The following is a 23,112-nucleotide window of genomic DNA, read 5'->3' as shown; positions in this document are numbered from 1 at the left end:
GGCCCAGGTACCAGGGCCAGTTTTTCATGCCCCATGGGTTCCCGTCGTTTTTGTTTTTTGTTGTCGCTGCCGTTGTTTACCCTGCAACATGTTCTGCCCAAGACACTGATTGCAAGCAAAGGGGTTAACGTCAGCGTTTTGTTTTGCCGATGCCCATTTTGTATTGCCGTTGGTGTGGCAAAGCGTCTAGCGTTAGGAGAGGAACATGCCCGCCGGGAAGAAGGAAGTGGTTTGAAATTTATCGAAGCTGTGAGTCGAAAATGCAGTCGAATTGCGTCGCTTGTGTGAGCGGAATTGGAATCGCGCCGCAGTGGGGGCAGCAAAAAATATGTCCACCAAGTGATCAATGGCATTGGGGTGAGGGAGTGGGCGATGCGATTCGAAAGTCCACCATCAACAATAAATAGTGCAACAATAGAACACACACCCACTCACACATACAACAACATGGCACAAAAATGAACACGTAACAAAAACTAACCTAACAAACGACGCGATCGGAGAATCTCGTCCATCCACGGCCGGCGTAGCATCGCCACACGCCACAAATCTTCATTATTTCGGCAAATTTAATAATGTCGCTCCGTTGAAGTAATTGCACTTTTCCCGAATGCAGCTGTTAAGCGGGGACGGGTCGTGGTCGAGGCTGTCCGATCCACCGGCGGTTAAACGTTCGGCTGATGTAAACATAGCCTCATAAATCTCTAACACCGGAGCACGCGCTCGCTCTCTCTCTCTCTCTGTCTATATTTCAAACCGTTGTGTTTGGCCGGATTGAGTGTACGCCTTTTTTTGATGGCACGCCACTACCACCGGCAGGACTAAGGTGCTTGAGGTGATTTTTTCTGGTTTTGTATTGAAAAGAGGACAAGTGGATAGTGCGAGAGAGGGAAAGAACCACACCTCGATTTGCACGCGAGATTGATTTACTGGCAGTGGAATGTAATAAAGTGAGGTGAAAATTTGCTACCATCCCCGTACTCGCTGTCGTACTCACTGGCAGCCGAACTGGACGAGACTGCTGTCGCCATCGATCACGTAGAGCATGGTCAGTGTTAACTATCAATTGACGTTTCGGTAAAGATAAATCTTGGAACTTCAGGGACTTTTTTCCCTCCCCGCAGCAGCAGCAGCAGCAGCAGCAGTGTGTCCTTTGATTGCAAGTGAAAAGAGCTGGCTGGACAGGTTCCAACACTGATCGTAAACCATCACCCACTTTGACGTACTTTGTTTGTGCTGCTATCGAACCACCCATACGTGTGGTTTGCTCAGTCCATCTACTGTGTCAGCAAACTAGTGAACTTTTGAAGCTAGAACGCTTGACACTCCACTCCAGAAATTGACCAGAACTGAAACGGACAAATTTGGTTTACTTTATTGAAATCAAAACCACATCCACACATCCAGAACGCTTGCTGATGAGAGGTTGATGGTATGTTACCGTCGAGTGTCTTACAACCGGCACCGATAGTATATGACTGTTGGAATTACTTCCCGGGAAGTGTGTCCATTACTTGGGGTCGCCTTGAAAACCATGACGAAGAGCCATGCACAACAGTCGTGCAGGGTCTTAAACTCATCCTTGCACCAAGCAAGCCGGATCATAGAATTGAAGTATGCGAATGAGGAAGTTCTTTTCCCAGTATTTACAGTGCGTTCGACAGTGGTATGGTTTGTTTTTCTATGATAGTGGCATCGTTTTCTCCATTTGCTCAAAGATGCAATGTACTAAGCGCTACAGAGACGTAAAAAACACCACTTCCTTCACTCGCCTCCGTATGTAACCTTCTTTCAGCAGTAAGTCCTCTATGTGCACACAAGCAATTGGACTTGAAAACAAATACAACCGACATCACTCTTCATCTTCGACCACAGAAGCCCGACCCGACCCCCACGGCGTTTCTCCACCACTGCTTTGAATCTTCCCTCTCAGACCGTGCACTCAGCTATCAGACCGAGACAAGCCAATAAAAATATTATTCCCGACTAATACTTTTAGTACTTGTCGGTGCTCGTTATGCTCGTGTCTGCGTGCAGTCTTACCGAGACGGTGCAAACAAAAAAAAAAACAACTCTGTGGTTCAACGTTTAAGATGAATGTTGAAGCATTGTGCTCTTTCGTGCTGCTTTCCGTTCCGCACAACATACTCGGCATACATCATACGTTATGGGCAGGTTTTTGTTTGTTTTCAAAACTGTCCTGATCTACTTAGAGGCAACTGTAGCGCAAGAAATATTGCGGTAGAAAATATTACAAATGTTTTCATATTTTTGCTGCACGCTAACTTGCTTGGGCGCTTTTCGTACGTTCAGCATAACGTTACTATGACAGAGAGTGAGCGTGTGCATGTGTGGTGATATTTTATTGAGCTTCTTAACCACTCAGACACCAAAGCACTGCGTAAGCTTTTGCCCCGAAACCCCGAAACAAAAATCTTCCCCTGAACAGTGTGATGCGGTTTAAAAAGTTTTCCCTTTTAGAGCAGCGATTCAGGACGCGACGCGACCGAGAACTGTGACGTGAGTGTGTGGGGAAACATCGTCAGCCTTCCAGTACGGTTCGGTCCGGACGGACACGATTGACAGCAGTAACAATGCGTCAATTTTATTGTGCAGCTCGGGTCTAACGCTATAATCCCAGGGAGTTTTTCCTTGTTCACCTTCACAGAGGAAGATGATACTTTTGCCGCGCTATCCTACTCTGCTTGCGCCCCGTGTTGGAGGCCAAAACAGAAAAAAGCAAGAAAAAGCAGGCAGATAAGAAGCGTAAGAAATCAATTTGAATGGAAATGTCGCTGCATAATCCACAGCTCAGCGACTCAACGAGCGGCGCGCTTCGGAAGACGGAATGAAAGTAGTTCCCTTCGGTAGGTAGTTCCTTTAGAGCGGCTCACTGTGCAGACAAGCTATGAGAGAAAAATGGGAAAAGGAACACAACGAGGAAAAAAAGCAACTCCCAACGCTAGACAAAGAAATGTTTGCCATTTTCTTTATTATTTTCCGCACACTTATTATTTCCCACTCTCTTGCTCTTTCAAACACTATCTCTCACCTCCTGGTGGCTGACGCAGTGCTGACACGAGTGGAAAGCTTCGAACAAAAGCTGCACACTATAGATTGACAATCGCCACCGTGGCAGTCCTCTTCGGTCCCGTACTAAAAGGAGGAACTTTTGCAGAATGACAATTTTCTTCGTCACTATCATTTATGAGGGACATTCGTCACCGGCAGCGGCTCATTCGCAATCGACAGTTCACCATCTAGATAGTGCTTGCCGCCGCCGCCACCACACAACCAAACGATGGACCGAGAAAGGTCTGAAGAAGCTGTTTCATTTTCTTGCTGAATTGACGACCTCGTCCACCGGCATCGCCAGCAGTTGGCAAAACACGCAGGGCGAACGTGGTGAGGCTAGAACCTTTCTGCAATTGATGAAAGCGAATCATCTGCCGGCGTGTACAGGTTCGATAGTTTTCGCACACCGCTGGCTGTGTGCGGCAGGGGGTTGAGCCATAAAATGGAGTGTGGCGTCGTACGGACACGTACAGTAACTTTGTTGCAGTACCCGTTCTACGGTAAACTACGTTAGGTGCAACGTGGCGAACATCTGTCAACTAGTTCAAAGGAAGAAACACTTTCATTTCACCTCAACGGAGCTTCAGCAGGGCTGAAAAGACCGTAAGACTTTCAATTATTCGCACCGTAGGAAAGTGGAATCGTTTTGCACGCGGCAGTCGGTTGAACTGAGGTTTGCTACGCACTTAGAATGTGTCTAAGGACTCTCGAGAGCGATCGGCATTGGTATCATCGAGATTGAAGAAGTCATTAACGAGGGAAGCAATGTTGAAGGAAATAAACATCCAATGGTTGATGAAGAGTAGAGTGAGCTGGCTTAGCGAGCAATGCTCTAGAGAAGAAATTCTCCAGAAAACTCTCAATGTCCTCCTGAGTGATGTACCAATCCAGTGCCTATAGCTTACAATTCTACCGCTTTGTTTTAATCAAAATCCAGTCTCCGAGGAATTGCGTCAAAAAGCTTGAATACATCGTCAAGCATTTCACTTTCCATTCCAGTGAGATTGCCTTTTTTTAAGACATTTGGACCTCCGTTGAAGCCTACGCGGTGAAACTGTTCGATCGATTGACGTCGGCGATGATTTTGATGTGTCGCGTCTGGAAGCAGCAATGGGATGAGATTATCACAAATCTAAACTGCAACAAGCGAAAAAGCAGCTTCTGCGAGATCAGGCAAAAAATAGAGGCTCCCCGGGCGGCATTCGAAAAGACATTCGCGACGAAGCGTGAAAGCGTGTATCAGAAATGAAATTGATATCGCATCCAGCACCACTCAAGGATTCGTGCTTTTTTTTTTGGTTGTTGTTGCCGTCGTCTTTCAACTCTGTGCAAATGTTGCCATCGTTGAGGCAAACGGTTGTTATACCGGAATCGGATACCATAGTATCATGGTACAGTACTGGGCAGACGAGGCGGGAAACGGAAACCTTTTCGAAATCAATTTACGATGAAAAGATTGGTCCAAAGATTGGAACCGTCGCGAATTTTGTGCAGACAACTGCTTTCGTGGGAAGGACTGAGCTTTTACAGTGGAAAAAGGGTTATTTCACAAGCTTGAAAGACCCTGCTATTGGTGTTGGTGCGACTTTGTTCCGGTGTGTAACCAGCCTGATCAACCGGTGAACCGGATCGCGTGGTCGTTTTGTGCGCCGCGCACTGATTGAAGCATCCGGTTTAATAAAAGAAACCGTAGAGTGATGGTTTTGGGACGCAAAACAAAAAGAAGCGGGAGATACCGTAATTCTTCAAGATGTTTCGGAAATTGATCGTCTGAACAGGAGTTGTAAAAAACTATTTTAGACAAAACAGCAAAGAAGCAGGTCTAAAAGAGCACAGAAATGAGGACTTTAGATATGGTCATTGAATCAATCAGATTAGATCAACTTTAACTTGCTTTAAATATTGATGGTGTGGTGTAATGTTTGATTGCATGCTTTAATAAAAGGCAAACAACTCATGTTTCGTGTAGGTGACTTGTGGCTTCAGCATGGTCATTTATATATCTCGAAAGCTATAGAGTAAACATATTCTATTCATCTTTCTTTACCAAGAACAGATGCTTCTCTTTGAAGTTTTACATTTACCTTCATAAAAAACGATGCAACGTGTTTACATAGCATCCACTATAAACTCTACTAAAACACGTTCGACTACACTGCACCGACCGCCTAATGGGTGCTGTTTTCTTAGTCATCCACTTAGTGCTCTGTTTTGATGACTTCCGGCCACTCTGTGGTCAGTTGTTATAACGCATAATTGCTCGCCGCGCCACTCATCAGTCCAACCATCGCTCACCGCAAGCTTCATTTAATGTTTAGTCACCGTTAATGAGCCACATCGCTAAATGGACAACTGTCACTGTGCCTCGGTGCTCGATCCTACCGTGCCATGCCACCAGTATAGTATGTTCCACTTTTTTGTTGATGTTGATGTTAACTTCTCACTTCCGGCACGAGAGATTGGAGTAGAAGTTGACGAACCGTAAATTGCTACTTTCTTGTCGACCGCTGTCGGGACGGGTGGATGCAGTGCATATAAACATACAAAAAGCCACTTCCACGGTGTGTGGCATCACGTATCATGAAGGAATGCTGTGGGAGTGGGAGGTTGCAAGAGGAAAGGCATGGAAAAAGACACGGCAAATGCAACCGCGGGAAGCCACCAGGGATCGTTAGTTACGCTTGCAGCACGGGTGTGTTACATGGGACTTATAGTGGAAACATGCACTACCGCAGCAGCTTGCGGTTTTTCGGGTTTCCCGGACGCTGAACAGCCGCGTGAACCAGTAAGAACGTACCGGCACTGTGCTACAATGTCGCTCTATGCAACGTGTGCATGGCTCAAAGAACAATCGAGTATCCGACCGAACCGCAGCGAGAGCTACACGCTTCCCACACACACACACGGTGCATCTGCATCACGGTTCGAGAGAGGGGAAAACGGCTGCGTCTCCGGCTTTTTCGGGTAGGCAAATAATATTATTATGTCCAAACTCATAAACCATAATTTGCACCGCGTATCGCTTTTATGGGTGCGGTATTCTATCGACCGTGTAGTTGGGACTCCAGAGTCGCGACCAAAGTCCACCTTGTGCAAGAAGTGCCCTTACGGTTCGCTTGTGTGGAGGGATAGCGAGCCAATACGGCAAAGTTACAAGTCTGTTGACACACACTCAAACTCCCTCGGACGACACTCACGCGGCGAGGCAAACCAGGGCCCAGTTGTCGCAGTGTGACACAGCAGTGTGCTATGTGTGTTGACGTTCGCCAAAGTATCATGCAGCCCTAACCACACTGCCCATTATGTTCTCCATTTTACAACCCAAACAGAAGGTGCGCTTCATTGACCGCTTCCGGATGGGAGTTTGTGTGCGTCCAAGGGGGAAAGTTTTTGTGACCGTATCGATTGAGCTGTTTTCCAGCAGCGTCTTCTTACAAGCCGGCTTGTTTGGCAGTTTATGTTAGATATTATGAACGAGATGTCACCTTTTCAAGCTTATTTCCAAACTCTTCGGTGAATGTTGACGCTGCTGCTGAATTGTGCTGTGAACTAGGCACCGAATTTGTTGCAAAACGCACACACTAATAGCCACTGCCCGGGCATGGCCACCCGCGTGGAACGTCATCCTCGGGAGAGGATAATTTATGTGCTGCCGCTGCAAGAAGTTGGCCAAAAGTTCGACAAGTTTGCAGTTGGCGCTTGTCAACATGGTGCCCGTTTGCCGTGCTCTAGTGATACTTTCGGCAAGCACGGTGCATGGGAAACCGTTTCAGCTCCTGTCCACGGCACAAAATGTTTGAGCTAAAATTAAAACTGTCACGCGTGCGATGAAAACTCATCAGATTGGAACGCTAGTAGTGTGGAAGTGTTCCATTAGCGAGTTCCCTTCACACAAGGCGCGGGGAAAAAAAAGTTCCCGCCAATTAAAGATTGTCATCAGCTCGGGATGAGGAAATTCAGTACGGTTGTTTCGTGGATATAATAAAATGAAATGAACACACAATAATAAAGCGCTGCATCGTGGTTTATTTTTGCTGTTCATCTGTCGCGTTGCACCGTCGTGCACGGCTTTGGCCCTTCTTTATCACTTCATTTATTGTGATCTGTTCATGATTATGATTATTTGTACTATTAGCATAATGTACTGCAAATTGTGGCCATCATTGCAACCATCTGTTGTATGTCTTCCTTTTGTTAATTAAATGCAAAAGTATGAAAGTGCACATACGACCCATACATCGTCACAATAACAAAAAAAAAGCTTCAAACAAATTATGTTCATCACGCGTTGCTTATTACGAAGCCAATTACGCTTGAAAATAGCGTACGTTTGAGCTAACAAGGTAGTATTTGAAGTTGCATCGATGTGGAAATTATTATAAACACACATCCATCCATTTCAACTCGAGTCGATGTATGTAGCACAGCGGCACTACAAGTGCTGTACTTTTAATTCCGCAATTCCGCAGTGAAATAAGTTAACGATTTTACACATTTTTACACATCAAGTTAATATGTTGGGTTGGGTTTTACTGCTTCACACACACCAATGTGGTACCTCAAACGAGTAGCACTGTACAGTGTGTATTAAACCACGACTGGATTTTGAGTGGTTTCGTTCGACAACTTTTTGGTGTGTTCGGTGTTGATTTTGTAGACATCATTAAATATGCAAAGACTTGGCTGATGGTTTTTAAGTACAAACATCAACAAACCACTGCAGCAGTTGCAGCATCGTGGTACAGTAGCGAAATACTTTCCTATATGTATGAAAGGACTGAAAAAGCATAATTTTGCTTCTCTTGCGATGAGAGAGAAAATAAACCGTTGCCACACACTTGCAAACGTTCAACTATCGTAACGTGGTGGGATGATGATTGACAAGTGAGATGCCATGGATTGTTTGAACTCTTTAAGCAAATTATTTTACATCCTTTTGTTTAAAATACTAAACATTGATAATTCTTACGACTTTCTGCGGTTTGTACCGACGTTTGAAAGATTTCCAATGCATTCCTAGCAGCTAATGCTATTATGATTTTTCATGCTCTGGGTAAAGGAGCAAATTATTTGAAAATGAGCAATCTTGCCACTATTTGAAAAAGCTTGCCACCGCAAACATAATCCATCCTCTGTTAGACAGCTTGGCGGGTGGTTTGAATAATTTTGCCAGAAAAACCGCGCCCCAAGTCCGATGACAAATCGGGCAATTAATTTCAGTCGGCTGCGGAAAATCGAACCGGAAACAGCGGCGAATTGCACGCCCAATATCGCGCACAATGTTCGTCTCTCATTACATGATTAATGATGTAATTCTAATGTCGGGAGGGAAGCGGCAGCTTTCGGATTGCTTTCACACTTTTGTGACGTTGACTACGGTTGGTTTTTTTTGCTCGAATTTTACAACTGCCTCGTTCCACTGCTCTGCACGGGGTAGCACAATTACAATTTAATGAGAAGCGATACGTTTCAGATCGGTCTTGCAAATGGGCCAGAATTCTAACCCGTGGGGTGGTGTCGCGCAGACGATTTCACGCTTTTAACTGTTTGATTATAAATGGGTCTTTCTGCTCGCTGCGGTTGATCAATTTTCATTAAGTTCAGCCTGACTATGATTTAGTTACTTGCTTGAAATTGGGTTGATTTTTTTTCTGAGTATGTGACAGGAAGCGTGATAAGTTGTGAAAGTGATAACTGTGATCAATCAGTGCATGATTGCCTGCAGCAGCACCATCTTCCGGTACACAATCGATAGCATGTACCATAAATTATGCCGTTTGAGTGCAAGCATCAGCTTCATTGATAATTACATTAATCATCACTTATTGAAATATTTTTCAGCAGCCAAAACATTGCCTCCATTGTTTTGCCACTAGTTTATGAGCTGTTAAAGGTAGAGAAACAAAAGGGTTTGCTTGCTCCTCTGTGCACATCACCTTCCCGCACTGCCACTACTATTATTGCTGCATCGCCCCACTAGCGTATAAAGGCGTCCGATAATTAAAGATCCTCCTTTCGCTTACCCGGCGGATGATAATTAAGTCCTTAAGCCTCCGAGCAAAGGTTTTGGCTTTCGCCGTCGTTTGGCTTTAAACGAAACGGGGGCGTTGTTATTGCGAACTTTTATACGCCGTTGCTAGGTCGGTACCGCTGTGTCGGTCGGTCGTTTCCCAGTCGCAAAGATGGAAGTAAAAGTGCCCCCACCCCAAACGCCATCCCGTTGGTCCTTTGCTTTGTTGCCATCGTGGATCGGAGCTTGCAGGTTCCAGGTTATGGTGGCATAAAATCAATTTTATCCTAATTTTTACGACCCATGAAACACAGGCTGACGACGCGCCTAGGTACTTGGGTTAGTGTGCGGTGTGCACAAGCATTTACAAAACCATCTCCCCCTTAGGAAGGAACTAAGCTGCTACTGGGCTAGGGGGTTTCCTTGTTATTTGCCCTTTAATTTTGTTTCCTCTACACTTAAAGCAGCAGCTTAGGACGGTCGAAAGGCAAACCCGGTGACTATTGTTTTGTGAAGCTGACGTAGAAGTTAGCAGCAGTGCAAGCGTAAGCGCGATAACTCCTAGCCATCCGAAATAAGGCAAACCATCGATGGCGAGCAACCAATGACAACGGAGTAATTTATGGTGCAAAAGGCAGTGTTTTTTTGTCTCTTTTTGCCAAAATTTTTAATTGTTTTTTCTGCCATCTTCTTCGTTCGATCGGGAACAGGGACACAACGGCTAAACGCTTTATTTGCCTCCGGGATATGAAACGACACTAACGCCTCTGCTGCTCATGAAAACAAATGCTCATCTCGCAATCAATCTTCCCGGCAGGACAGGTCAAACAGTGTGAGTGTGTGTGAGTATGCTGGATGAATTCCGGATTTTATTGATGCTATAAATTTTATCCCATCATCTCAGTGAGAGCAAAGACTTTTCGCCTTGGCGTCAGACAGAGTTGACCGAATTCTGGCAAACCGAAAGGCATGTGCCACGTGCTCTAATCGGGTCACCCTTGGAGATGGAAACCACTTTCCTGGTTTGACAGAATTTCAACATTCTGCAAGTAATTAAACCCCCTGCCTAAATTGTTTTCCTCTCGTTTCCAGTTTTATTAGCAGTGGTGGAAGTTTTCCATCCGATTTCTTTTCTCCAATACTTATCAATTAACCTCTCGTTGGTACGCATTGATGCGGCATTGATGGTGGTGGCACGGTAGATTTACACAACCTGTGGTTTTGCAACTTTCATTCGCACGCTTTGTAAATAAACAGGAGAGGGAGTGCGTAGCCAACGGTAAAAAGTATCGCTTTTCGCTTACCAGCTCTGTGCATAACGCTCGATGGAAGTAAGTGATAAATTTTTCACAAGAATCACTCTTACGCAAAACAGACGCAAGGAGAGAGCATCGGCAAGCGTTTCCTTGGCTACCGACAGCTTCACTTCTTTCCTTTCGCTGACGCTCTGCGTAAAACTCCTTCCACCGAAACACTGTGAGGGTGCGGTGCGTAACCCATAGAAACGTGAGCCTTTGATTAATTACGAAGGCGGAAGATTCTTCTGATGATTTTAGCAGTTTGTTTTTTTTTGCTCTCTTCCCCGAATTTCTATCTTTCTCTCTGTGGGGAAAAACATTTCCAGTAGGATGAGTGGAAGCTGCGAGAAACAAACCAAAACAACGAAGGCAAAAAAATCCTAATTAATTTTCTCATCCCCTTGCTCCTTACCCTAACTGTCTGGTTAGGTGGGTGTATGATGAGAGTGAGTGTGAGAGAAAGAGAGAGTCTTGGCCAAAAATTGTTGCCTTTGCCAAATTATTGAAAGCAACGCAGCCACACCCTTTGGAAACCTCACCATTCAGGTACTCTTTACTGTGCGTCTCAAACGCAACTCGATATTTGTGTGTGTGTGTGTTTGTGTGTGTGTGTGTGTGTGTGTGTATTTTTTTTATTGTTCCTATCACTTGAAACATTAATCCCTTTCTGGACCAAAAACGGAAGAAGCAAGATTTGCTGCATTTTCCTTGTTCGGCTGTTTGCGAAAAGCCGCCAGGGAGAAAAATGAAGATGAATGAAGAAAATGTTGTTTTTTTACATTTCTACCAGTCCTCAACTTGACTTTTTGTTTTGAATGGCCTTACAAAAAAAGGCACCAAAACTTGGGTTAGAAAACGGGTCAGTGAACGCTTCTTATCGCGAGCAATTAAATTAAGCGTACCAAAGTTAAATTGAATTGAATCTCAAGCGACCCCGGACTGGGCCGCGCTTTGCCATTTTCCCAGTAAGACGCTTTCTATTCGTACGTTTCTTATTCTTCTTCATTGTGCTTTTTCTGTTTGCCGTAGTAAGATAAGATCGAATTCGTGTTTGGAACTATCAAAGACTCCCCAAAACTCCCTCACAAAACTCTCTACGCAGTCACTGTGCCTGGCAAAGCGACAGTATCATTGATCGTGATTTAAAAAACCAGCAAGAAGAATACGGAAAACCCCGGAAACTCTACACCGGCCGGATTTGGATCTGCCGGTTTTAACTTCGCTAAATTAAAAAAAAACTCTCACTCAGCATCCCAGATCTTCCCCTAAATCGATGTAAGATAAGCTTTGATCTGATTGAAAAATCTCGTCACCACCGCGCGTTCCCCCGAAACGAGCCCGAGAAGAAAAGTGGAACAAAAACTCTTAATTTCATCATGCTAAATCAAATTTATCACCCCGGAGAGTAGCAAACTCTTCGCCGGAAAGGGGTCGAGGTGACGAACTGGAAAACTTACCATCCCAGCGCGGTGGCGCCTTTTGCCCGCAGCATCAAAGAAGCCGGGGACTTTAATTTAATAAGCCAAAAGCTGGCTGGGTTAAACTATAAGTAGATTTAGCTTACTAATCTACGCCGGGAGATATTATCTAAAGCGGATTGTGACACAGATACACACACTTTGGTTCAACAAACGGATACTGTTTCTTGTCATCGCAACGAAAAATGTTACGGCTTGTTCCACTTGGCTAAGCGATCGATTGATAGGGTAACGCTTTATAGTTGATCTGCTTTGATCTTTCAAGCAGCGTCCCAAGAAGCCTTTCAATTTGTCACACCCATTATGAAGCTTAGAAATCTTCGTCCCGTAGCAACGCGCGTGTGTGTCTGTGTGTCAGTAACAAAACCTTCTCCCCCAATAACCTCAATCCCTAACGCGTGATGACACGTTTTAGCACCACTCCATCATGCACGTGTGACGAACCTTTGCCTGCTGCAAGCACATCTGACACCAGCCAGCGCCAGAAGATCCCACACAAGTGCCCGATGCCTTAAGTAGCCGTGTACCGTCGGGTGCACGTCACTGGCGGGAAAGGGAAAGACGTGCCTCTGGAGCTAATGGACATCGATGTGGGACGGTTTCTTGGGTAAGTGTTTTGAAACAACAGCAGCAGCAGCAGCAGCAGCAGCAGCAATATCAACACGAACACCACCCCCATCCGATTACTGCGACGATGTTTGTGTGTGGTGCTAATGGGAACAATGATCATCATCAGGTTCCTGGTTCCAGGTCCTTCCACAAGCCGTGTCCCGTCCCATCCATCCATCTTCATCGCTTCAGCCCCGCGCAGACGTTATATTGGATGATAACGATGATGAGGATGATGAATATGATGTCATCAGTGTGGGCCTCATCGCAGCGCCGTCTCCGCTAAGGATGTTAACGAGGGCAGGAGGTGACGCATATGGGATGGTGATTTCACCCCCACACATTGATGACCTTTTCTGTCGTTTAGAGGAGGGTGAGCTCGGGATAGATGTTAGAAGCGAGACTTCAGTTTTGGGTGCTATGGCTGGTTTTTTAAGAGTTTTAAGAGCTGGAAAAAGAGCATTGAGCTGGAGGCGAATACTGTTAAAGAATTGTCTCGTCATGCTTGGAGCTTGCTTTTAAGATCTTTTTTACCATGCAGATACATGTAGCGATGGCTGTCAGATCTCATTGTTTATACTGCTCCAATATGGAGATCCTATTGAAGGAAAGGGAGACAAAAAATAACTCCTCCCTGGAAGAAAAACAACTGATCCATCCTGCAGGTTCTTGCATACTCATCAGCAAAAATCCATTTCTGGGAATGCCACACACTCGTGTCGGTAATTTCAGCTTCTCCACTTCGATCCCCAGAATGGGGAGGGATCCATTTTTTTGCCACCTCACACGACTCACCTCCTCGGGTGCCACCCATCATACCCCTCTTATTCAAGCCAACAACAAAAGGAAAAGAACTTGATGGGTTTTATTCGTCGATATCTTTGTTCTGCCGTTTCGTTTCCTTTTTGCTGGCTTTCTTTCGACTCGCTTGCCGATTTCTTTGTGCATTGTAACGGACGTCAGTATAAATATCGGCAAAATATCGTATCGGAAAAGCGTGAATGCATAGAAACCCGAACGAGAAAGCACAACCACACGCGCACACACAATACACACACAATACAGCAGCCTTAGCGGAGCTCGAGCCCGGTTTCGTAACGTAAGAAAGCACCCATCCACCCCTGTCTATTGTGGTGCTCGCAGAAGGAAAGGACACCCAAGCTGGTGGCTGTGAGTGATGTGCAGCAGTGGCGGAGAAAAGATACATTAATATTCCCAGACAAGTGCGCTTATTGTAATGTGAGATCTTACATGTGATTACGTTGCCCGTTGCTTTCGGTTCGTTGCAAAGGTGACGTAAGGTATAATGGCAAGCGAAGATGTGGGCCCAACGAAGATGAAGTCGACGATGGTGGCCCGATGTTGATAGCCTCTTTTTCCGATGCTATTGTCATCGCAGCGCAGGAACCCCTCCCTCCTTGCTGTTATGCCCTCGCAAAACCATTTTCTGGTGAAGCGGTTCGATGGTAGCAAGACCCTGCATGTCAAACGATAGCACGACGTGCCAGTGATGCGCCTTGCCTCCAATGACATACTGCACACCGGGGAGGTGCCAAACCTAAATTTTATCCCCAAAAAGAGAGTGGCTGTGTGTGTGTGTGATTTTTTTTTGTCCTATCCCCTTTTTCTGCCTGGGCAATGTATCACCGAAAATCCACCAGCACACGGCGCACACGGGGCGACGGCAAGCGAGCGAAACAGGAAAAATCCATTTTTCATCTATTCTTCTTCAATCCCGGGCAGGAATCGATCCACCCTTTTCCCGAACCTCACGTGTATGGAGAGGAGCTTCTGATGAGGTAACAACGTATTGGATGATGAAATTACATCCTTTGCAGGTTGCTGAACTAACCAGCCCAGCCAGCCAGCCAATTCATGTTGGGCCGGATCCATCAGCATAGCAACCTTCCCCAGCAGAAGAAATGAGATAGAAAAGGTGGTTTTGTCATTTTGAGGAAGATTTGTTTTCTTTTTCATCTCTTTTTTTTTAAGTGATGAAAGGGGAAGAAGGAGGAGTAAAACTTTCACTAGCTGCTGCATCCTTAAGAAAGTAGCCGGTGGTTCGATGAGTTAGCAGCATCGACCGCGTACAAAACGGGCAAATCTGCAACGTCGGTACGCATCATTATGAACAAGCAAGAAAATCTGCAAGAAACTCTTATACTGACGCAGCACCAGCAAACAGAAGCAGTATAGTGATGCAAAGAACGAAATTGGTTGCTGCTGGTGGTGGTGGTGGTTGGGTGAGTTTTTCCAATGAAACTAATTAGTGCTCCCCGGTTGGATGCCCTCGCTGATGGCAGACACGTAATTACGAAAAATAAGAAGGAAAGCAAGCTTGAGTTTCGTGGGGAGCAAACGGACGCTAATGCCTTTTACATGGAGTATGTGCAGACAAGCGGTGAACGAAAACAATGTAATGAGTACAATGACAGTGGCTGTTTTATTCATGCTTCAATTTCGATTGGATTTTGGGAATGGTGTATCAAAAAAAGAATTCGAAATTTTATTACGAAAGGAATAGGTCAGAGGTTCCAAGTTCACACTCCTTCACAAAGGACGACTAAACCAGTGCATGAAAAATGGACATAAAAATCTCTCCAACAGGTTCTTCCCGAAAAATCGCCCTCCAAAATCATGTTAGCCCAAAAACCGATATCAAATGCTTTGATCGAATCTTCCATTGCAGAATCCCATCCGCAACAGTTAAAAGGTTCAATTTCCATTAGCAATATTGATTTGACGTCTAGTGCGATCTCTCTTTGCGTACATGGGAGTACACGCACACGCTTTTTTCTTTCCTCTCTGTAAAACTTTACCAAATATTGTATTTCTGCAGTGCAGAGCATTTAGAATGCATCGATTTTAGTTGTACCCCGTTCAACACTGGCCATCCGGAGTCGTTCTTCTAAAACTGTTGGACAAAAACAGGGCTGCGCCATCCAACAAAACGAACCGGACGGTGAAACACTATCACTATGCAATGCAAATGGAAACTGGTGGGATTTTGTAAACGACCGTGCTTCCCACACTGGGGCAGCGTTATCGTGGTGGTCCTTACCGGAGCTTAGCAAACGCGCACACAGTATCGCATCGCGCCAACATCGATCCAGCCATCAATTTTAGGCTTGCTGCATTTTATTTCGTTACCCACTATCTCGCCGCGTATTTCGTGATATGGTAAGGGTGCACGTTTTTCTCTCTCTTTTAATCGATTGCTTTTACACCGAAAAAATGTTGTCTGAATAAAAAAACTAAACATTTTTAGTGTTGGCCCCATACACCAAAAGGAGATCCCCAGTTTGGCTAGCAACGTTCGCGAAGATCCATGACAAACTGCACTTTCTCGAGTTGCAGCAGCAATTTATCTGTCGACAGCTACTGTCACACCACCAGTTTGGCACCTGTTTGTACCTGAGGGTTTTCAGTTCGCACAAGACGAAGAAAAATACACCCTACACCTAGGAGAGCACGATGCACGACGATCGGTACAAAGGTGGTAAAAAGTACGCCAGCAATGGGTTTCTTGCAAAGATAAATTGTTTTCGCACTCCACTCCACTGCCACACTCGGCACACGGTGCAGACAGAGTTGACTGTCATCGTTTAGATAAACTTTCCGGCGTGCACAACTGTCAACCTTTTTCGGGCGCCAATGTGCAGTGATTTCTCTTGCGCACTGTATTTCTTTACATTGCCATAAGGTGACGGCAGTAGCCAAAGCGAATCACTTCAACGACAACTATTTGTAGCGTTTGAGAGCGATGTCATGTGGAAGCGGAGAAGTAGACGTTAATATAAATGATGTGAACTGCTGGACAGCTCTTGACTTTGACTTTGATTCACCTTTTTAAGGGACATTTGAGCGAGTGAGTTTTCAATTTAGTTTGTTACTGTATCGTCGCCTCGCATGGAGAGACAATAAAATTGAAAATTTGAACTTTAAATTGGTAGCCGTACACTTACCTCGAATGAAGATGATTCTAAAGCACGAAACGAAGAATTTTAAAATTACACTTGTTTCGTTTGTCCTTATTTTGATTGCAAACCGTGTAGTTTGACATTTGTTACACAGCTTTTAGCGCGTTGCATGGCAAATGGGAGATTCTGCTCGCCCAGATTGCAGTGTGCAAATTTGACATTTTCAAACGATACCGGTCCCGTTGGGATTGTTTCTCTATCTACGTTGCACTTTGTGTGTTTTTATTTATTTTCGCTTGCGCCGTTTGGATGGGAAGTGTTTGGATTAATTTCAGCGCAACACTGGCGTCTGGTGCTACGTCCATGGTTGTGCTGCACCCGACCCGACACCATCTGAAACGACATAAAAAAGAAACAGACGCAAAAAAATTAAACTCAATTCAACTGACAGCTGAAGTGTGAGGTTATAAAATTGAACACAACTAAAAACTTCGTTCTTTTTCTCCTATTTTTATTTAGAGGTTTTCCCCATTGCAGCTTTGCGCCTGAAACTAGGCAAACGTTACAACCTAGCCGAGCGCTGGCTACTCGATGATCCTCCAATGGCGGTGAGTTCCGCGCGATAAGAAATGGGAAAGGTTGCAACAGCAACAAAAACATGCTATTTCGTGGCACAACCACGGCCCGACAACATTGTTGACCACTGCAGCCGCGCTTTGGTGCACCAATTGTGCCAACCACCGCGTTTACCAACACATGGCGTCCTAGCGCATGACGTGGATGGCAATCGGAGTTATTTTTCCTTTTTTTCCTCCCGCGGAAGGTTTGAAATAGTTGTGATTCCCTTTTTTCTTTTTAATTTTTTCCCCCGCACTTCATTTCTGAAGCACAACCTGCAGCACACGAAAAAAAAACCCCTCCCAACCCAATAAGGCAGGCACCGGGTGAGAACGGAATCGTAATATGAATGTAAATTTGAAAACTTGTTTCCGGTATGTGATCGGAATTGGATTTTTACTCGCCGGGCAGCGTCTGTCCGTACGGTGTTGGTATAGCGTGTCGACGGGCAAGAGTGGCAACCGTCAGATTGGAGTGTCAATGAGCAGGAATCGAGAGAGAGAGAGACACGCGAAAGGGCTTGATGGGAAGCATATCAAATAACATCGAATGGGAAAATGGGTGCAGTAGTAATTTTCCACTGTTTGCCGTTAGCGTTACGAGGATTACGAGAGGGTTGAGTTTGTGGGTTTTATTTCTTTTTCATTTTTTTATTTTCGTTGCTACTGCTGCTAGTTTAACACGGCTTAGATTGGGGATGACATTTTAATCGACGGATCACAACTGCTGCCAGACGGTGCCGGGCTAAAGAGGGGAAAGTGTCTGATTCAAGATTATCTGTTTGAAAATTATCACTTCCAAATCGTTTCATGCATTTAGCTGGATCATCTTTAAACGTTTAGAAACGGATGGCTTAAGCGATAGTTTTGAAGAATTAAAATATGATTCTTGAAACGGGTTTTTTAATTATATTTTCACAATTCTTCTAACGGCGTTTCTTGTAAATAAATTCATTTAAAATAAAGAATGCCTTAGGTACATCCAGCAAACCAGTGAAACTCACTCAATAAAGCCCTATCTTGTCACTGTGCCAAGTTCGAAGACACAAACCAAGACTGATAACATGATTACCGTTTCCGGAAGACCTACAAGAGAGGAAATAAACAAGTGTCTTCGCTGCCGAGCGCTTGTCCCGAAAATGTGTAACTCCCGCTTGCTCCCCTCCCCGGCCGGGGGAGGAATGTGCGCTAGAAAGTGGATCGCAGCCTTGCGTTATCCACCCTCCGGATGGAAAGACACCATTTTGGTGGCAACGCCGACGGTCCGGCCACCGACGACGCGCAAAAAGGGGAAAGCGCACTCAATTTATCACGCTATTAAGTAATTTTCCTTTAACCGTGTTTGAGGAACCATTCGTCACGATTCGGCCATACTGGGTCCGAGCTGGTAGGGAAGGCCATTTTTATTTGCGCTCTAGAGCGGCACGACTGGAAGGACGAAGCAGGATCCAGGCGCGAAAGGACGAGACAGACAACAAGGGAAAAGCTGCAGCGCATCGACCGACGTTGCAACCATCTTCCTGTACCTTTGCTAGAGCAGTAAGGACGGGACGGGGAGAGAAAAATGCTATTGCAGCAAATTAAGATAAAATGAAATTGAATTCACTGCACGAATGCAGTCGTCCTGCATTTTTGTCTGTTCCTGGGCGTTTATATGTGTGTGTGAGTGTGCTTTTGGCGTAATGGAAGCTGTAAAAATTTCACCCAAGAACCGAAAGTAACTGCTTGCCGTTGTTAAAACTTGTGAAATAAGCGAAGAAAGGACGGTCCCGTGAAAGCGCTTTTACCGGGAAAAGCGGCAAGAGTAATTGTGCTGGAGCTAGGGAAAAGTGTCCTATTTTTTGGAGAAGGCGGATTTTTTCCCATCCTTGTTTGCTTTTCCGAGCATGGTCGTGTTAAATTAACCTGGTTCAGTTCTTTGGCTGGACGGTACTGTTGGGTTTAAGCGAGAAAGAACCTACTTGCCACACAAACCTTAAATGGATAGTATTAATATGCTGAACTTTAAAGTACATTTTCGAGAAGGATGCACCACTTTTTCAGCTTGAGAAAAATCTGAACGCAAATAATTCTCAAAAAGCACTCACCGTTGATGGGAAAGTAAATTAAGTGCACTGAGGAAGTATTTATGGGAAAACGTTTTATTTAATTGCACGAGCGTCATTAAGGAAATGTCAAAATGGAAAGCTACATAAGATTCTTTGTTCACGACAAAGTTTCTCCATAGAACTGTTGGCTTTGTCTTGTAAAATGCTTCTGCATTGCCTCGGAATTTGGAATAGATTAATTCCACAAATTCAAGAAGCGGCTTTACACCAATAGTAAATAAAATATGTTTTTTGATGAGTTTATACCAAGCACAGTCGTAACTGAAGAAAGAAAAGTTGCTTTCTAAATAGAGGAACTGATTATTATGAAAACATTGAACCAAGAAAACTACATTCCAACTCATTTTCCACCATGTTAACCACCGCAAAACTACCCTTTTCCAAGATGGTTTGCTTTCACTCGCCAGCATGATCAGCTCCGGCGATAATAAGCGTCATATAACAAATGGATGCTGTCTTATTCGTGAAGGTGTTTGCGTTTTTGTGCACATGTTCTTTGAGTTTGACGCAGCGAAAGGAAGTTTTGTGCAGCGAATGTGTCAGGAAGAAAGTGCAACATTCGAAACCAAAAAAACCAACCTACACAAAAACGTCAAAATAAAGCTAACCCTCGGGCATGTGTACACTGAAGAAAGTTCACCGAAAAAAGTGAGATGAGATGGTGTCTAATTTACATTTTACGGTTATGGCAAGCTGAAGTAAAATGTGTGCAGCACTGAGGAAAAACATCTCTCGTCCCTCACCACTGTACGCCGAATGGAAAACCCCACCATGATGCGCTTTAACATGACGGATTTATTAAGAGGGGAGGCACAAACGAACGGCACAAAAACTTCACCTTCCTCGGAGTAAGCTGTACGCCGCCTGTGCAGGGAACTTGTTCATTAGAAGAAGTTTATTCCCGAGCTCGTCGTTTTCAGTTTTCACTCGTGTGTGTGTGTGTGCGTTAGTGGGATAAGCGAAGAATAATTGTTTGCTGCACCGCTTGCAAATTCCGCTATTGCCGGAGGTCGATTTGAGCTAAAGTTGTGCAGCAACGGTACCGATAGTTCCTTTTGTGCATCGTGTACCTTCACCGATTCATTAGCAAAATAGAAAGGAAAGCTTCTCTGCACACACTCACACACACACATGGTCGATAAAGTTTCATATGTGTAATCGTTCGACAGCCGTTGGCCGCACAATTTCCGCACATAATGCATCCCATTTTAGTCGATTATAATGCAGTAAAACTGTTAACCACCATCATCATCAGATTTATTCGCAGCGATTTATTCGTCACCGTTTCTGTGCTTACATTTCCAGCAGAGCTGAAACCATCCATATCCAACAGAAAATGCCCATTATTCTGGTAGCCAAGCCACGAGACAATTGACAATCAGTGGTATGCCAAAAATAACACAAAAATCGTCCCACAAGCAATAACAGCACGACGCTGTGTATGTACGTCAATATCACATGCAAAAAAAGGAACAAACTCGTAAAAATCTGGCATCAAAATGGTTTCACCCACGAGGAGGCACCAATATTTGTAGCGCATCAGCGTAACTTGCCAAACCGTTGCCAAGGCGCAAACGCAGCGTGAAAAAGGGTTAATTATTACGCGTAGGTGGATTCAGCACGTGAGATCGTACTCTTTTTCCGAAAAACCCCAAAATCAAACGCCCCACCTTTTTTGCTGTACACGTGGATGAGTCGCCCATAACTCGAGCGTTACTTGAAAGGGAGATCATTTTGAGAAAATCGAGTCCTTGAGATAAAGGGTCAATTGGTGCGCAGGGGAACCAAGTGTAGGACGGTTGTTGAAGCATGAGAAAAGACAATATCCAAAACATAGGGCAAACGAGAGGGGTGCTTTAAGCGTATTTATTTCGACTTCTATTTGTATTACATCGATCTAAATTGGTAACGTGAACAAACTTGAAACGATTTTAAACCACCTCTTGAAGCACAATGATCCGAGACATTTTTGAGAACCTTAGCTTACTAAATCAATCCTAAAATAGTAAGCATAGAAGCTCCTAATGGCAGATCCATCTAGCAGATTTAGCTTTGTATCTGCAACATTTTTTCCAATATCTAGCTATAGGTAAGCTAAGTCTTTGATATATTATAGCTAAGGTAAGTTGAGGAGTAAAACTGAACATCCTTCAAGATCGCACATATCCTAGACGTTCATGATCTTTAATGTCCTAATCACATTTTGTTTCTTTCTTTTTATCGCACCATAAAGATTATAACTAAATCCATCTCCACAACTTCACGCTGAATACATACAAAGAGAAAGATTATTTGAAAATTTATGTTCTAAAATCTTGCTAAATCCATTGCTGGCGAGTGTCCCACCAATGCGAATAGCCCAACTTACACCGGATGATCTCTTTGTTTTCCATTTCAGATGAAGAACCACATTTACCACGCATTAACGCAACAGTCCCAGCATTCGCTTCAAACGCACAAAGACCTTTCGCTTTTGTTTTGTTATTCAAATTCATCTTACAGCTCTTATTGCCCCTTCCAAGCTTCCATCTTTTATTGCCAACGATAGATGGCAGTCTTAGTGAAAAAGGTGTTATACCATCGAAAAAAAAAGAATTGATGGTGATTAAGAATTTAATTTCTACCACTCGGTGTGATTTCGTCCACAACAAGAACAAAGACAAATCAGTCCCTTTCTCACACCGGCCCTGGGTCTCTAGATGCAGCACCCGAACAAAAAGGACAAATCTTATACTTCAACGCCATCGATGTGATGTTTGGCAATATCGTGCGTTTGGATTCGCCATTACGCTCTGCGAGAAATGCTATCTTTTGTGTCCCTTTGCGGACGGATCCTTCCCGGCGTACATTTCAAACACAGCGAAACAGACGTGCGCGTACGCCGCGGTTGCGTACACGAATCAAAGCAAAACGCCCGGGATCGCGACAGTCGACCGTTATGGTTTGGCCTTCCCATTTCGGTTGTTTGCTTTCGGACGCCGAAAGCAGATAATAAAGAAAGATGGGCTCGGTGGATAAGATAATTTGAATTTAAATTTGAATAATTCTCAACCTTGCTGAGAGGGTGAGGGGGGGGGGGGCAGAAGCTGCGAAAGGGAAGGCTCCAGGCACCGGGGAGGCCATACTGGAGAAGCTTCCTCGGCTGACGATGATGATGATGATGGTGCCGATGTTGCCGGTGCTCCGAGAAAAAGAAAGTGCCGCGTGCCGTATCCTAAACAGGTCCGTGCACCACCATTTCCCACCCGAACTGCTGCTGGTGCTGCTGTGAACTCGTCACACGTTTATTTATTCATGAAATTTTCCCAACCCCAACTTTCTTTCGAGGCCGCTGCTTCGATGATGCTCCGTTTACAGAAACAGCTCTATCTGCTGACAAAACCTGCCATTTTCTCGGTCGCTAATAACGTGGCCTGCTACCTTTTTTTGCTGGTGTTGGGGCTGGAACTTACCCTCACGTGTGTGTCTGCGTGTGCCCACGCAATGCGAGGCCCACGGTATTGGCCCCGTGGACTAGGGTGGAAGGTTGGTTGTTTTAATTTATTTTGCCCTCCCTGTTCCTTTGCTGCAGCCGGTGTGGTGTTGCGCCGGGAGGGTCACAGGAACTGTCACAATCTTAATGTCCTCTCGTTCGATGTTGTTTTAGCCTTACACGTGGTGCTTCTTCTTAAAAAAGGTAGGAGAAAAAATAATGGAGACGCCATGGAGCGCCTTCTGAAGAGCCGTTTGATTTTGGTAACGGTGGGACAGCATAAGAAAGGGAGGCACAGCATCATATCTTGATGTGGTCGTGCGTTCTAAAGCCATGGAAAGTGAGTGGCAGTGGGTTTGATAATTTGTCTTCTTATCGAGATGTGCCCTCTAGGAGGTAGGAGAAGCCTAGGGCATGATACATTTGCTTTTGAACGATGAAGCCAACAAAGAGCGCTGTTTGAAAGCATAATGATGATGCTGGCATGAATTGGATAGTTCGAATACTTCATCAAAATGGAGTAAA

At 44.7% G+C, this 23,112-nt stretch overlaps 1 long non-coding RNA gene across 1 annotated transcript in view; it reads right to left on the bottom strand.

Moving 5' to 3' along the window:
• LOC120896866 overlaps positions 1-23,112 on the bottom strand; it is a 130,120-nt gene that overhangs the window by 79,472 nt on the left and 27,536 nt on the right. Inside the window, exon 2 of the long non-coding RNA XR_005738470.1 lies at positions 16,436-16,783. This is a non-coding gene — a long non-coding RNA (uncharacterized LOC120896866). The remainder of the gene's footprint in view (positions 1-16,435; positions 16,784-23,112) is intronic.

Source organism: Anopheles arabiensis, chromosome 2 (assembly GCF_016920715.1).
Source record: "Anopheles arabiensis isolate DONGOLA chromosome 2, AaraD3, whole genome shotgun sequence".
Classification (NCBI taxonomy): domain Eukaryota; kingdom Metazoa; phylum Arthropoda; class Insecta; order Diptera; family Culicidae; genus Anopheles; species Anopheles arabiensis.
Note: the sequence above shows the minus strand (reverse complement) of the source record. Positions and strands in the feature narration are given on the sequence as shown.